Source organism: Maniola hyperantus, chromosome 1 (genome assembly GCF_902806685.2).
Source record: "Maniola hyperantus chromosome 1, iAphHyp1.2, whole genome shotgun sequence".
NCBI classification, from domain to species: Eukaryota; Metazoa; Arthropoda; class Insecta; order Lepidoptera; family Nymphalidae; genus Maniola; species Maniola hyperantus.
In genome coordinates this window covers 11622524-11640678 of record NC_048536.1, presented here as the reverse complement: position 1 = coordinate 11640678, position 18155 = coordinate 11622524, and the positions used below count along the sequence as shown (strand labels likewise).

Genomic DNA, 18155 nt, shown 5'->3' with positions numbered 1-18155 from the left:
GAAGTAAACAAAACCAAACAAGCGCTGAAATTCTTTCCGTTAAAAGTGTATACTGTAGTGTTCTAAGCTTCTAAGAAACACATATTTAGGACGTACGTAGGACCTTTATTCTTGGACTAGCCGTGTGCCCGATGGGATTTCCCATCGCCAACATCTCGGGAACCATCCAACTTTTTTCAGTATACGAGCTAAGATTTTTGAAAATACACCTTTTAAGAGATTTACATAGGAGACGAATGTTTGTCATTTTTGTTTTTGAAGTTAGAAATATGGAAATTGGTGCTTACGATTTTTTTTATAAATAAAAGTTAATTATATAAGCTTGTACTAAAAACGCTGATACAACAGACTTTTATTTATAAACAAGCCAAAAGACCAAATTCCACATTTCCAACTTAAAAAACGACGTAATTGCTACACAAACTTTCGTTCCTAATTTTACCACCTTAGAGGGTATGAATATTCAAAGATCTTTTCTTAGAGCTGTGCAAGATTTCATGTTTCTAGACCTATTGCTGCCCGTTTTTAACCGACTTCAAAAAAAGAAGGAGGTTCTCAATTCGTCGGAATCTTTTTTTTTTTTTTTGCATTGTTGTTCAGTATTCGCAAGCGTTAGAATTTTACAAAGTAGATTTTAAAGTAAACAACGTCGCTTGTTGTCCGTCATTATCCCTAGGAAAATGGGTAGTTATGAGCGAGCCTGCCGCATAATAAACTGCTACGCGCCTAATGTCGCGGTCGGGAGCTCTCGTGTGACGTCTTTATTACTCCCTGCCACATGCGAATGTACACGTTACCCACGCAATATATTTACATTATCTCGACGATACACATTTTTTTACTTTTTAAAGTTATCCTGCTTTGAAAATCAGCCAAATTAAAATTAAAATAGAGTCAATTTTAAACATGAGACCGTATTACTGCTAAAAGATTTAAAAGAATTAGAGATAGACCATCACAGATAGCATGTGAAAAATCACGCGAAAAGTCTTTTCATATGTAATATTTGCTATCTTACTTATGTCTCTGAAAGTTTGATTGCTTAAATTAGATTTGCCGTGCGCATGTCATCGGCCCGAGCTAAAGTGCGCGCGAGCGAGAACACTTACATCGCAGCGTGTTAGAAAGAGGAATACATCTAGTTCAATTAATGTAGCAAACAATCGTTTGCTGCAATTCAGGAAAAGCGAATTTTCGTGAAACCAATCTGCGAAACATGAGTGCTTATGGATCTTGATTATTATTCCTAGTGAAATTAATATAGCAAAGTAAAATCAATGTGAAGAAGAAAATAATTTCACCAAATGAAAATGATTTGAAATTAGCAAATGAATTAAAATCGCATCGCGAAAAAGTCTTAAGATCATGGGATCTGCAATACAAAATACGAAACTTAATTTATCTACATCACACATTTTCATATAGAAAGGACGATTCACGAACCAGTTTATATAAAACATTCAAGTTCAGGGTGAGTACTATAAAAAGTAATCGCCGTCATAAAAACCGGTTTAATTCTATTAAATCCCAGTAAAACCGTCGTTATCGCCGTCTAAATCGGCGCCACGTGTAAATCGCATACAAATAAGCCTTTTCTAATTTATTTTTATGTTACGCTTAGTAGGTATACATTGCAGTATAAGTGATGATCGGATTAAATATATACGTAATGGATAGCAACCGTCCCGGTTTTAATATAAAAGGAACCTGAACGTATTTTATGAATCAGTGAACAAAAGTTACGTAGAATAATGAATCTCTGCTGGAGAGTCGTGCGTAAAGCGGTTTATTTGTGAAGGGTCCAAGCAGGCACCCGAGCAGTGGAGGCTTGCTAGAAATTATTCCAGTCACGTGACGAGTCCTAGGGAAATAATACGAAATGCGTCTACGTGACCTGTTCATTATATTATGATAGACCGAAGTCGCGGTCACCTCTGTTCTGAGCGATCTTTGGTTTCTTTATGATCCCGAATAGTTTTGAATTGCAATAATCGACATGATTTGTGCGGCTTTGTCTGACTAAAATAATATGTATAGTACGTGACAGATCCAGATGGCAGTAGGGATGGGGACGCCCGCACAGCACGCGGGTGACGTGCTGGACTGCGGGGCGTCCCCCCGCCTCATGCCCCGATTGGCATTTCGGCCTGTCGCGTACAATAGGTACTTGTAAACTTTGATGCCACTATACACACATAATAAGGAACTCAGTACTGAAAATTGTTTCTGCAAATAAAGATTTTAATTTAAGGCAAAAAAGACATTAAGGTGACGCAGGACGCTCGACCGAAATTGGCAGCGCACGTGGGTAACATGTTTGCTTTTCACTTGACATTGTATGAGAAAATTGAGAGGCACGATGATTTTCACCAAAATCAAGCGCGCGAAAAGGGTTCAGGAAAAGTATTTTTGAGAAAAAACTACTGAATTTATGTTTGCAAAGTAAAATTATTTCAACTAATGAATAAATAAACTACGTCTAATGATAAATTGTTTTAGAATTTTCATATCCCTAATCTTATTTATTTACGCCCAAAGTTGTCATTAATATAGGAATCTTTTGAGCCTCGTAACTTTTAAATCAATATTTTTTCAATGTTTTATATATCAATAAACCTAGATAATGACGAGATAAATCGATATAAATCTTAGTTTTGTGCGTACAATATCGAATATTGTTGTAATTTCCCTCCTACGTTTGTATGAAGAAAGCACCGAACTGAGTCCCCTTAAGTCTACCGTCTGACGCAGAGATGGCAAGAGTTGACGTGTTGTTGACGTCGTAGGTCTATTTTTCCTTTTGTATCTCTCTCTTTCTCTCGTCGTATTTCTCATTGCTGAGGGTCATAACCCCGTTCCATTAATCGCTTAATGGTAGGAGTTTTTTAGCATGAAAATTCCTTCTTCCCTCTTATACTTTTTGATAAATAAACTCCTGAATTGATGCGACGTTAATGGCGACGTAAGCCCGAATCCTAATCTCCCCTTTGAACAAAAGAAAGCACTAAGACTTATAGAACGCTAAAAAGTTTTTTAAGATTGTTGTTTAATGGTAATCGAATAGAAGATTGTCGTAAAACGTTCCCGATTTAATCGCAAAATGAGAAGTCGCTCGCGACTTTTCCCATTCGACAAAAACGTTCGCTTCCCCTGAGATGTAAAATCGTTTTATTTTACTACTTCCGCCAGTATATCGTTATATCAGAGGTATCCATCTTCTTCGGTTTACGGAATTCTTAATAAAAATCAGAACGAAAAATTCAGCATCTTGAATATTTATTACCGAGAAGCTTCGGTTAAAACTTTTTTAGTGTCTCCATTTCACTGACAGATAAGAAAATTAAGTCTTTTTTATACAAGTAGAAACTTATAATTCGTAATTATTTTTTTAATATTTCGCGAAACAGAAAGTAAGATTCAGAATTTCGCATATTAAGAGGATATAAATTAAACTTTACTTTTATCTTCGAGTATCTATTCGATCTTTCGATATCCTCAGATAGACGTATAATCACTATAATCACATCGGTGTGTGGAATCCGCCCGGCATGCAGAGCGGAGGCAACTACGCCGCTGTGTCATTACGTCTGATTAGAAACAGTTATCTCGTGCGGTTATCGTTACAGCCGCCCTAACGAGCCCTTGTAAAACTTCTACAGTAATTTTGTCATATATAACCGGGACTTGATAAGCTTCCGGTTGATCATTTGTGAGAATTATACATTCATTCCCAACCGTACTAAAATGACATTGTTAAATTCTGATGAGCGTTCAAGATACGAGTAGCAGTTTTGGCACGTGAATGTATTAATAAATGGCAATCTCCTTGGCACATTCGAATCTAGATGCTTCTGGGAGACGATTTAGCTTTGTTTTAAGAACAGGAAGATGTTTCGATTTGTAAATATTTGTCGGATTGTCGTGATTAATTTGTCGCAGAATCGTGGGTAGCTCGAGCAGCTGTGTCTGTGCGGTTCTGTTCGATAAGACGAGTATTCGCGCCCAGCATTAATCGTGAGCTTAAATATTTCAACGCGTCGTAACATTGATTTATTCGGGGCGTAATCTCAGCTCGCGGCTTGTTTGTTCTTCGGCTCGAGACGTATAGGCAAGATTAGGAAGCGCCCTCGATTCTAGCATCCCGCTCAAATAATTTACTTTACCGATATCATCCTTTTTGGCCCTTTATTAATTAGTTCCGTTTTATCTCAGCAATCATCTGATGCTATTCGATTCGAACACTTATTTTACTATCTGTATTGCCGTATAAATTGCCAGACATCCCGTCCCTACTATAGCTATGGCTCAGTATGGAATGAACACAGCATTCAGATGAGATTTATATGGTCATTGTGCCGCGTTAATTGCAGCGAATGGAGCAAAGTGCGATGGTATCGTACTATCCGAACGAGAATTGTAATCCCCAACTGCTTCGGTGGAGGCCATATGATACGAATTACTGCCCTAGTATACACCCCCACCCCTATGTTTTGGCATATTATTTCAAAATTTATGTATAATATCTGTATCAACCGTATATGTTTTATAATATGTTTTTCGTCTGAATGATTTAGTCGGTTCTAAATATTTTTTAATCATATCAAAAATTATAGAACCGGCATGATTCGTAGCTCTTTTCCGTAGCTCGCATCGTATACGTAGCTCCGTATCTTTTGAATGGTATCTGAAAGTTTAGGTAATAACTTTAACAAATAAATAAATGTAATTGTTTTTTTTATAAAGATAAAAATAAGTTTTATTTTATTTTTGTGCGAGATTTGCGCTCATAATAACAGAACGATTTGCTTTCTTCCATGACCCAGAAATTAAGACCAGATGGTAAAAAATATGAAGCGGCAATAAAAGTGAAAACAGCCTTTTAGGGCAACCAGGGTGAGCAAAAGATCACAGATAAAGCAAGAGAAGGATAAAACGACGAAAAAACTCTACTCTTCCGATAGATATTATTTTAAGTGGACCCTTTGGTTTGGTCAAAAGGTTTTCTGACCATCGTTGGCTTATATCTCAGTTTGGCAGATTTATGATATTCGAGCGTCCGCGTCGTTTTAGAGGAGCGAGGCCGACTCGAACTAGGAAGGACGGCGCGGGCGCGGTGGCTGGCTAGGGTGGTCGCGGGAGGCTCTGTTATTGTACGACGTTTGATTTACGCACGTACCGATATCACCCTTTTGTTTGGCCGAATACAGAACTCTTTGCCAGTTCCGCTGTTCTCTCTTTGATGTTTAATACCTTTGTGCTCGTATTTTTAGGTATAATTGTAATTATTTCAATTGAGTAGTCGTCTGTGTGTCGTTGTGTAGTAGTTAATTCTATCTCGGTCTTGTTAGAAAACTAAATTATAAAATATAGCTGAGTGTAGAATTTGTATGAGTTAAATGGTGTGATGGTAACAATTGGACATATAAAGTATTGGTTTTGGTTGTAGCAGTGCTGGCGGCGCGTCGTTACCCACAATTAGCGGCCTCACACACGCGGATTATCCGCGCCCGCTCCGCCGCCCGCGCGTCGCACACGAGTGCACTGCGGATTCAGCGAATAAATTCATTTGTACGCAAATTGTATCGGCGCTTGCAATTAAAACTTTGTTAGCGCATGAGCAAAGATAAATAACGCTAATACATTCTGCTTATTGCGGGAAAGTTGGCGGATACAGAGGATATATTAACGTTGTTCCTAATTTGTTTGGACAGTAGTTTAGGATTAACAGTGTCGTCCCCTCAACTTTCAAACTTTAATACGTTTGCCCTACAAAAACCATTTCAGACCCTTTATCTAATTAATATTTAAATGTCATAATTCAAACTGACGGCTTTCCAATTGTTTAAAGCTTCCTAATTTTAATACCAGTAAGAGGTTTTCGACTTTGATTAAGTAACTTGTAATGCGTAAGTTTTGAAAAAGGATTCGCCATATAAATTTGCTCTATGTGCCAAAAGTACGGTTTACCCTTAGATAAAATGACTATAATAGTACTTTTGATATCACAGTTGACACATAGAGCAATTACGGCGAGTCCTTTCTCAAAATTTATGTACCACACTTAATTTGTTTTTATGTAATTTTATCTTAACAATATAAATGGTGTTCAAAATTGACTTCATCAGATTAGAGAATTGCACCATTAATGCAATCTAATTCAGTTCGATTCTGCGGTTTCAAACGGACGCTAACTTGGAAATTGATTTCAATAGTTTGTAGAAGTGAGCAAGCTCAGCATTTCTGTCGCCGTCATGCTACGTTGCACTTGTTAATTCTTACCCAGGATGACATATAGAAATTGGTTTTCATTTCTATATGATACATATTTGTTTTACATATCTACCTATCACAATTAATTTGCGTACAATTTCCTTTGAAAGTCAACACATGATGTTTATGGAAAGTTAAACATACAAATAAACACTGTAAGAGTCTTTTCACGGAGTATTGAAAAAATAATCGAGATCATTTTCATTGGTCGATAGCTAGGTCGATACAAAGCGTGCGAGGACTCGCCGCAAAGGCCAGTTGGGCAAAATTGTATGCTTTTTACAAATCTCCCTCATTAAAAACGCGTTCTCTATCGTTCAATAAATATCCCCATTCCCCATGTGTGAGCCTTATGGCATGCGTTTTAGTTCTTGCCCGCACCCCAAATGAGTTTCGGATCGACCAATGAAATGAACCTTAATTTCTGTTCGATTAGGTTCTATTTTGATTGCATACCATAAATATTAATCAGCTTAAGTTAACCACATTATACATTTATTACGAAAACACAATAATAGCTTCCAGTTCTCGCATAAACTTTGAATAAAACTACGGCATAAAACTGAAACGTTAACGAACTATAAATAAATAATGGCTGAATTGGCTGATATTTCGTTCTGGGTCATAACCTCGCAATTATTGTTGACAATGATTGTAACTCAATCTTTGAAGAAGACTCGTAGCCATTTAAACGTAGCCTGCAGATGTCCGTATTCTTAAAGTGGATTAAATGGGGCTGTAAGTTATCATCAACAGCCATAAAATACAGACTGTTGAGTTAGACTACGATTTACGAATCGAGAATATCGTATTTTCGCAACACTGGAACTGTGATATAAATTACGAAGCTCCTTGTAAGTGCATTGCTGCAATCTAAGTTTGCTGTTGTTTGTTTTGTCCAATTACTTATTATTTAGTATTACTAAGTAAATCTCTATATATAAAAATGAATCGCTGAATGTGTTGCTGATCGCAAATCTCGTTCGCTAATTCTTTTTTCATAATATTCCTTGAAGTACGGGGATGGTTCTTACGGAGAGAAAAATTTAAAAATGTCCTGAAAAAGAATCGACTGTTAGGCGGTACGAAGTTCGCCAGGGCAGCTAGTTTTGAATAAATTTATATTATTTGAATTGTTAAGATGAACAATTTCTTGCCTTTTTTTTCTTTTCTTTATTTCAATATGGTAGGTATAGCCTATGTCAAAAATAAATTATTTCCAAAAAACGTAACATCCACGTTCTTTGGTAGTTTTAAGTGTAATAACCATTTTATATTGTCGAATAAACTAAAAGAGCACGTCAAATCATTGTGCCGCTACATGCCAGTATTTCATAGAAGCTTGCACACTAAGCGCGTGCTTTAAAAGTTTGATAAAAAGATACTGATTTGAATAGTTGTCAAATACCAGATTAACAATATAAGATGTTTTCTACTTTGTCTTTGTTGTTAAGGAAATGATTTTATATTCACGTTTTTTATTACGTATAACGAAAAGTTTAGTGTAGCACCCTACTTAAAATTTAAACTTTATTTGTCTGAAGTCTGAGTATGTATGATTAAAGACTGATAATGGTTTGTTGAAAAAAGGAATTTTCTTTTTCCGAATTGAACAGTTTGTTTGATTTCAAATAGTAGTTTTTCTTCAGTATCTACCGAGGTTCATTAGTGTAAGTTTGGTTCATTGTGCGCGAATGCGGGTGTTAGCCATGTTGCTAACGTCTGAGATACGTGCACGCCGGCACGGCGTTAACAGAACGCGTACTCAGTTCGTCTGGGCGTTCCATTCCTTTGTGTGCTCCGCCATTGTTCCATTTGCTAATGTTGTTAGTGCACTTTTTCAGCGACGCTAATTTAAATACCTCTCCTTCCTTTAGCGAAGAGACTCGTCTTCCGTTTTCCGCGAGTTCCCTTTGCGTTTGAGACGTCCGCATCGGGAGACTGCATTTAAATGAGATACTTAATCACCCGAGTTGGCCTCGCGTTCTTTATAGCTGTTGTTGTCTTCATTCATTACGAGCTTTAATATCCCTATACATAAATCCACTTACTAATTGACCTTAACATTTGCGTATTTCTCGTTTTTAATTAAATGCCTTATCAAAAAGATTTTCTTTTTAATGAAATAGAACGAAAGATTTTTTCTAACTACAAAAAGCAAGATTAATGCAATTAAACGTCTTTTTGTCTGGTTTCCTATAACGTGTTGTTGCGACGGTATTTCTTGTGATCTATCAAAAGTAGGTATTTCATAACGCTATAGAATATAGTATTAAGATATATTAAGATAAGATCTTCTTTTCATCTATTGATGTTAAAAGATGTTAGAATCATAAATGGAATATAGCAAAGATGTCAAAGTATTTTCTATGAAACAGAATTCGGAGAGATGTACGGACCGAGGGGAATACGCCGTCGCAGGTCGCGCCTAGACCGCTAACACCCACTCGAAATTGTGTAAATATGAGTAGGGTAATAAACTCCCGAGGAGTGCTACGCTCGGGTTTGCTTGTTAGAATTTTGTACGTGCATCCCCCATTTGCCCGCTCCGCCCTCCTTACGTACATACCAAACTTCGTCTTAGACTGCGCTATGCTACTTTAGAGACGATGGGTATTTCTTTTAAGTACGTTTTTAACTTACTTTGAGAATTAAAAGCTTACGAAATATTTCTTAAAAAAGAAAATATAAAGACTACGATATATTCTTACGTAGTCAGAACAGGACATTACATTATTGTAAGTTTATGAATGTGTACAAGGATAAATATTAACAAACCTTAGTCTTGAAATGTCTTTAAGTGAAATCCTAATTGAAATTCACTTGGAATATCAAAAGTTATAAGCGAATATTATATAAACTACTTAGGTCTAAGAGTAGGTACCCGAATATGACAACGGGTGTACTAACTACTTACTAGAGCCAAAGAAAATTTAATTATTTAATTCTAGTAGTGGTAATGCCAAGCAGCTAGTATGAGGTAAAATGGAAGCTAACTATCCTATAGAAACACAATTCATCTTAGACCTTCAATCACAACCAGATAAGAATAATAGAAGAGAACTAGACACTTATTATATAACAAGAAACCGAGAGTTTTCCAGTCTTCAAAATGTAATACAGCCTGCGAACACCGTTACCTTTATTAAGGCAGATAATGAGAACGAGCGAAGTCCGCTCTGTTTGTTTGGAGATAAGTTCATCTGTAACATAAAGACAGTTGTTAAATACCGAGAGAGAGACTTCAGAACAATTTTATCTTTCGAAATGCATTAGCAAAACAATCTCGATAAAACTTAATGTTTTTCTGTTTTGCTTTAATTTCAACTAAGTCTCGGTACTGAAGCAAACTACGGTTACGAGGATTTTGATGCTCCATTTAGCAAATTTCTATTATCATCCCAGATTTTTAGTATATTACCTACTTTTATTAAGTGAAAACTATGCGCGTTGGGCGATTTTGGGATTGCTAAAACGTCAAAGCCGCATCACCGCTAATTATTATAATAATGTTCGGAGTGCTGAGATATGTAACACTAATTTTAATTTACAAACTACAAAATTTTAATTTTTGATACTAGAAATAATTTGGAAACCAAAAATTTTTATCCATTTTAGTTTTTGATTTATCGTGTAAAATGTCAAAAAAAATACCCGAGTACGGAATCCTGGGTGAGCTCGTCTGACACGCACTTTGCTGGTTTTTTTTAAAGGGAGAAACTGGCGACTGACATAACAAAAATGACAGCTTATACCGCAACAAGAGTAGCAACTTGAGATCTTGTATAGAGATCACATCGAGATGCATGACGCAAACTTCACTAAGTAGTGATTTCCAGAAATTCCACTCTCGAGCGAAGTCAAGGCTATCGCTCAGCTAATAAAAATATAACTAAGAAATTAATAAGTAGTTTAAATAGCATAGCAAGCTCTACAAATTATCTATTTGCTATGCTTATAAATATCAAATTACTAGATGATGGCCATGAAAATTCGTATTTAGGCTGCCGGTTAAAAATGAAGAATTGTGTTTCACGATTTTTGGAAATTCCACCTATAAAGGGGTCAAATAGGGGGCGCAAGTTTGTATGAAAATCTGTCATTCACCAAGTTATATCCATGAAAATTGGCTGGCTTTTGGTTAAAAAACGAAGAAGTGCCACACACCCGCACAGCCCCCGTGCTAACCTGGCGCGGGTGACGTGCGGTCGTGCGGGGCGTCTCCCCGCCTCATACTCCGATTGCCATCTCAACCTGTCGCGGACTATACGTGTTACTTTTTGGAATTTTAAAGACGCTTCACTGATTTTCAAAAATTCCACTCGAGTGAAGTAGGGCGAGTCAGCTAGTTTGTTATAAATGTAATACACCTTTCTAATTCAATAAAGATATTATGAATAGATTTAATTTGATCAGGCTTTGACGAACCGATGGACATTGGAGTCCCAAGGTGCTGGAATGGCGACCTCGCACCGGAAGGCGCAGCGTTGGAAGACCCCCCCCACTAGGTGGACGGACGACATCAGACGTGTCGCAGGGATCCGCTGGATTTAGGCGGTGCAAGACCGTGGCGTGTGAAAGTCCCTACAAGAGACCTATCTCCAGCAGTGGACGTCTATCGGTTGATGATGATGATGATTATGATGATGATTATGATGATGATGATGATGATCAGGCTTTGATAAAGTGAAGTTTTATTAGAATCTTTTAGCTCATTGAATCCTGCACTATCTGTAACTTACAAGAAACTTCTCTTCTTCGTCGCGAATATTCAAGTATTTAACTACCTTTTTGTTGAACGTATGTGTGGTGGTATATCTAGCTTGTGCTATGGATACTGATGTTGAATTTCATCTGCAGTGTTCGTCGCATAGTCGCTTATTATGGGGGTTTACGTGTTAATTTCTATGTTAAGCTCAGTGGATCAGAGTTACCACTGCGCATTATCCTATTGATGTGTCCGAACCAAGCGGTCGGTATGGATGTGCCTCGAGATCGTATTATTGCACATTGCCTCAGTCGAACTATAGTAGCCACGTCCACACGGACCGAACGTTTGACTCTTCTCTAAGGTCTAAAACCTGCATCAATCATTATTACAATCTCAATTGTTCTGATTGGCTGAATTTGTGCGATTCTTGTTGCAACAATGCATTGTAGCCAATAGTGAGTGAGCGTTAACCAATCAAAGATGATTGCGATCATGACATTGTAGCTGTAATTCTCCCGCAATCGCGCAGCCGATTACTTTTGGACAACGAAATATCTAATGATATGATAATGAAACGCACAGATTATTTTGATAAAATGAGGACCCGAACGTATATTTTGTATCCACTTAATATCAAATAATATCTATACATAATTAATAACTCCAATATTTTTATGATGAATTGAATAAGTTTAATTTTAAAAATTGCATGACGTGTTTTTAATTTAAGTAATTACGTATTCGCTCTCATTCGACCAAATTGATGAAATCTGTAGTCTCGTATTTAATTTCATCTGCAGCGTTTGTCGCATGGCTGCTTGTTATAGGGGTTTACGTATTAATTTCTATGCCAAGCTTAGTGGATCAGTGTCGACGCTCCGCACGTCGGCCGTGACGCATGGCGCGGCTTCGCAAAAGCGCGCTTAATGAAATATTAGCGTCGCGAGCGAAACGGACAATGCCGTTCATCACAGGTGATGCCCTCATTCGACCCCGTGCTTTATGGCTATAAACGGTAAAGTGGCTTTTTTCTGTTTTCTAGAATATACCTTATTTCTACAGAGCGCACAAAACTATTAGTCCAAGCTGAAGTTGCAAAGTGTGGGTGGTTTGCGCCGGTCACAGATTTAGGAATTAATAGACAATCCAGGCTGAGATCTGTTTTGTTCATTGTGCAGTCATATACCTCATATTCAGGTTGGACTACTTGTTTTGCGTGTACTTTATACTATATCTTACCTTGTATCAATAAAAAGTGAGTTCTGGGCAGGCACGCTCTATCTAATACTGCAATGTCAAGTGATGAGTTAATAACTCTTTTACCATCACGATCAGGTTTGATTGTTGTCGTAAAGTCTAACAGGTATTTAAAAACCCCTAGTAGCTACCTATGTAACTACATAACGTGCACGATTCTGATCCTGAAATATGGCCAACCCAAGCTCATTTAGATTTTTGTAGATTAGCCTTTATTTCTCCTCGCATCTGGTATGCAAGACGCGCGTATTTCGATACTTTTCGGCGCCGAGAAAAACGTCTCTCAACAATGTTTTACGCGATATTGCCAATCACTCACAGCTCGTGTCGGTTAGACATATGTATGTACAAGTGTTCCTTCCCTTCATGCACGCCATTTGTCTTGATTGGCGCGAAGATTACTTCTCTAACAATCTTTATTAACACATTTATCTCACGCTTTCTTATTATTCGTTTATCAACGCGTGTTAATACGTCGGGCAAGTTTCCATCCTTATGTCGTCGACGTTCCATCTACGCGCACAAAACGTTTTGCGTCATCATTTCTCATACGCATGGCTTAGGTTTGGAATACTCTTCCACGATCTGTGTTTCCTAGCAATTTCAACTTCTTTTAGGTAAACGCGTCCTATCTTAGGCCACATCATCACTTTCTATCAGGTGTGATTATGGTCATGCGTTTGCCTATAATGAATTTTAAAAAAGCTATATATTATATTATATGTGTCTCATCTCATGGAACTCATATTTAATCTTATTGGAAAAACTTAGGTTATATGACTAAGTTTTATCTCTTTGGAATCAATTCTTGGGTCAGGAATGATTGAAAGTGGATCAGTAAAAGTATGGCAGTGTGTAACGGGTCACGTAAGTACCATAACTTTGTTGCTAACGTTATTACGTCAGACGTGAAAATAGTAACTGAACAACGTGACCGCAATACTAACAAATCAATTGTCTTATATTTTATCGTGAGCAATACTGCCGCAAAAACACTGATTTTGTACGTATACGGCACGTACGATGCGAACAATATGTAACAAATTACGTAATTCAATTAATGAACAAGAGATTTATTAAGTTTATTGTACAGCAAACAGTTGTTCGGTTAAGCTGTAAATTATTAAAAAAGCTCATTTAAAAAGCCCTAACCTAACTGGGTACAAGCTTTAATGTTGCAACAGTTTTTAGAGGTCCGTACCTCAAAAAGAAAAAAGGACCACTTCGTCGTCTGTCTGTCGTGTCTGTAAGTAAACCTAAGGGGCCCGCGTGGACTAACAAATGTTAAACCCCTATTTCACCCCCTTAGGGGTTAAATTTTCAGAAATTCTTTCTTAGCGGAAGCCTACGTCAGAATAGCTGTCTGCATGCCAAATTTCAGCCTGATCCATCCAGTAGTTTGAGCTATGCGTTGACCACTCAATCAGTCACCTTTTCCTTTTATATATTTACAAGATTTATGGTGCAAAATGTCGAAAAAATACGACTGTAGTTCGGAACCCTCGGTGCGCGAGTCTGACTCGCACTTGGCCGGTTATTATAGAATCATTTCAGGCACGTTTTTGTGTCCTGCTCGGTCGTTCCGACACATACGAATGGGCACTATGCAGTGGAAAGTTAAGGGCACGTCCGAGTAACATAAGTAGAACATTTTCTAGACTGTGAAATTGAACTTTTATTATTATTTCCCTCTTCCATTGGTACTTAAAACTAACGTAAAAGAAGTTATAATAAACTTATGAAGAAGAACTCTACTAAAGACATCGGGTTTTTAATAAAATAAAGAGGTACTGTAACAGATATTAGATATATTATAAATAGAATATTTTTCTCGAAACCGTGTTAAGTAAATAATACAATTATTTAAGTACTTGTACTAGTACTTGTAGTGTAAATGTCACCATCTCCAGCCATCACCGGCTCACTACTGAGCACGGGTCTTTTCCAAGTATGACAAGAGTTTAGGCGACAGTCCACCATGTTGGCCAAGTGCGGATTGGCATTTCATACGCAGGCTTTGAGACCATGATGAAGAATTCTCAGGTATTTAGGTCTCTTTCTGATGTTGTCCTTCAGCGTTCAAGCAAGTGGGATATAATATCTCCCAAAAATTAGAGGTGCGGGCACGGGATCGGCCTTTTTAGTAAAATTGTGATTATAGCTTGATTATAGTTAATTGCGCTTGCGATTGTGTTGGTTAAGTAACATGACAACCTACTAATTAGAATGATTGTAACTGTTAGTCTGTTAGGCTTGGATGGATTTGGGAATGTCTAAAATCTGAATTCGAATTAAATAGAGTCGAATTAATCGATTTAAAGAAAAAGTCATACTTATTTGAATGAAGTTTTAATTTTGAAAATTTGATACTCCTAGGAGTATTCCGCTAGATTCATCAAATTTTTCACGTCACGTTCTTCGAATCAAATATTCTATTTAATTCGAATTCAGTTTCGAAAGTTACTTTTTAGGGCTCCGTACCAAAATGGTAAAAATGGACCCTTATGATGCGACTCACAGTCGATTATCTCAGTAACTGTTAAAGCTATCGACGGGAAATTTGAAATAAGTAGATATATAATGCTGGCACGACATCATTAGAATAAAAAATCGATAATTATTTTTAGTTTAATAAAAAAGGGGGTATAATCGGGGGTTTGAAATTTCAAAGTAAGATACCGAGTAGGTATCATATGAAAGGGCTTTACCTGTACTGTTAACAAAAATGATTGTTACCGTTTTACGTATTGTGTAGTACGGAAACTTCGGTGCGCGAGTCTGACTCGCACTTGGCCGGTTTTTGCTCTATGACACGACTGCTTAAACTCCAACATAGGCATCAGGATATCATCTCCGCACATTACCAAAAATGGCATTCTTTGAGCTTTTGTACTACCTATGTAATAAGAGTCAACGTACAAAAGGAACCACAATGGCTCTTGGCATGCAGGATGGAGCATGACTCAGGCATTATTTTACTATCAGTCAAGATGACAGTAGTATTTTTCGCGGCTAGCAGCCGACGACGAGGCGCCGACTCTGCGTCGTTTATCATCCACTCCGCTACCGTGTCCTAGCCCTTACTTATTTATGAATAAACCCTCAGAAAAATAAAGAGTCATTCATAGCAGTTGCCCGTAAAATACTCTGCTTTGCGGAAGATGTATCAATTAAACATGACAAGAGCGCTAATATACCTATTTATATTCGTAGCATGTGTAGTGATAATATCGTAATGGAGTCATGTAATCAACGGTTTGGCATCATATCAAAGTCATATTTACCTACGAGTATCTTTATCAATCTTGTTAACGGGGTTACGAAATAGCTGAGTATAAAAAAACTTCAGTTTTGGCGCCTATGCATAAATACGAGTGGGTATCTATACTTATAGTAAAACGGTAACAGGATAATTTCTGTGTATTATATATATTTTTAAAATTTCAATCGAAGGATACATTAGTATCGATATACATCCCAAAACAATTTTATTTATGGAATATAGTTAGACTCCCCGTGCGAAGCCGTGACGGCTTCGCTAGTGTAAAACATTGATACGGTTCGGGGGTGGCCGATGGTTTTGTCTGGGTGTGGCCTAGTTGCACGTTGCAACTTCTGTAATTAAAGCAATTTCGTGAACGTAAATAAAAGTAACGTTACCTTACCAGCAAAATTGCTTTAATATGCTAAGTTGCAACTAGGCCACACCCGAGTGATAAAACGTAAGTACAACTATTTCGTGATTGTTCTAATTTGGTTTCGCAAGTGATTACTGTGCGAGAACAGTTTTTCTCTATGATTGATTTTTCTTGTTTTGTATTCGTTAAGCGGACTCAGTTCGGTGCTTTCTTCATACAAATGTAACGGTCTAACCAAATATCGAGTGATAATTTAGATGAGTTAAATTTTCGTATTAGAATAACGGTCAAATTAATAATAATATAATCATGGCTATCTGCAATCTGTCGTAATTCGATCTAGATTCGTTATTATTTGTCAAAAATTGTATGGTCTTTTTTTGAAAAATATCAATATTGCTAAGCAATTTATCGGCCGATTTTATAAATAGATTGATTTATTAATTTCGGCCATGATCATAATCAACAGCAACAATCTCTTGTAGGGAGCCCCCCTCCACGCTCTTGCGCCGCCGCTGCCTGAATCCAGCAGCGGCTCTCTGTGAATCGTTTTATGTTATCAGTCTACCTAGTAGTGGCGTCTTCCAAATCTGGGCTTTCCGGTGCGAGGTCGCCGTTCTAGCCTTGGAATCAATCATTGCAAGAAATTATTGGAAAGTATTAAAGATATATATTATTTTACATATCACCACTTAAAACCTAGTAGGTATAAACTTCTTTACTTATTTTAAATTAGCTGACGCCCGCGTCTTCGTCCGCGTGGATTTAGATTTTTCAAAATCCCGTGGGAACTCTTTGTTTTCCAGGATAAAAAGTAGCCTATGTGTTAATTCAGGTTATATTCTATCTCCATTCTTTTAAGCTAAAGTCCAGTAGTTTTTGCGTAAAAGAGTAACAAACGTACTCACACACACATACAAACATTCGCCTTTAACATATATTCTGTGATATTAGTGTGACAAATAAATGGCTAGGTAACAGGTAAATGGGTAGGTAACTTTATAGGTGTTTATTCCTCGAGTCATTAGCTGCTAAGCTTCTTTTTAAAGGCACTTAAACAATTAGAGACGGTACGTTTGGCATAATTATGAATCGCTCAGCATATTATTCTATAATTACTAAATTTTCGTGCAGTAGGTAGTAGGCAACTGGTTAAGAGGTTTATAATTAAGATTTATTTATTCTATAAAGTGTTGTCTTGTAGAGGTATAGTACGCTAAAGGTCGAGATGGCACTTGTAGTATGAGGCGGCGGAACACCCGGCACACCCGCATGTCAAACGCGCTATCCCGCACTGGGTTAGCGTGGGGGCTGTAAGGGTGTGCGGGGCGTCCACACCCCCATTACCATCCTGACCTGTCGCGTACTATAAAGTGTAAGAGAGTGCACCTAAGAGTCTGCAGAATTGTTAAGCTCCTGATCCATTGTTAAAATATAAAATCAAGAAAAATCTTGCGAACGTGTGTTTTCTGCCTGTTGCTTTTTAGGTTTCCGTATCTCCAGAGTAAAAACGGAACCCTTATAGGATCACTTCGTAGTCTCTGTCTGACTGACTGTGAAGACATATCAAGGGAATAAAAACCTATAGGGTAAGTACTTCCCGTTGACCTAGAATTATGAAATTTGGCAGTTAGCTATGTCATATGGCACAAGTTTAAACGAAAAATCCTAAAACTGTGAATTTGTGGTTACATCCCAAAAACCGCGCGACCTAGTGCAAGTCGGACTCGCACACGAAGGGTTCCGTACCATCGTACAATATATACCTACCACTTTTATGTAGAACACTGCAAGTTAATGACGAATGGCGCAATCTCTATGTGATTTAGTAGGTAAATTTATTTGTTTGTGAACGCATTTAAATTTTTGTAGCTTGTTTAATTGTTGAGCTGTGATCACAAATTCACGGTTTTCAGATTTTTCCTTTAATTGTGCTATAAGACCTACCTACCTGCCGAATTTCATGATTATAGGTCAACGGGAAGTATCCTATAGGTTTTCTTGACAGATACGACAGGCAAACGGACTGACAGATAGACAACAAAGTGATCCTATAAAGGTTCTTTTTTCCTTTTGAAGTACGGAACCCTAAGAAATGGTATGTCTGGTATGATGGTGCGAAACTCTTCTTGTGTAAGTCCGACTCGCACTAGTTTTTATGGCTAAACCACTGAACTAATTTTGTTGAAGTTTGACGGAAAAGCAGTGACTATATTATTAATAAAGACAGAATAGGTACAAATTAGTATTATATAACCAGGAAATTTGATAACGATACT

At 37.4% G+C, this 18155-nt stretch overlaps 2 protein-coding genes across 2 annotated transcripts in view; both read left to right on the top strand.

The window, feature by feature from the left end:
- Nucleotides 1-18155, top strand: part of Schip1 (Schwannomin interacting protein 1) — a 374012-nt gene that overhangs the window by 213340 nt on the left and 142517 nt on the right. The gene's annotated exons all lie outside the window — the stretch shown is intronic.
- The window catches only part of mib1 (mind bomb 1), a 227345-nt gene that overhangs the window by 66673 nt on the left and 142517 nt on the right, over nt 1-18155 (top strand). The window lies entirely within an intron of this gene.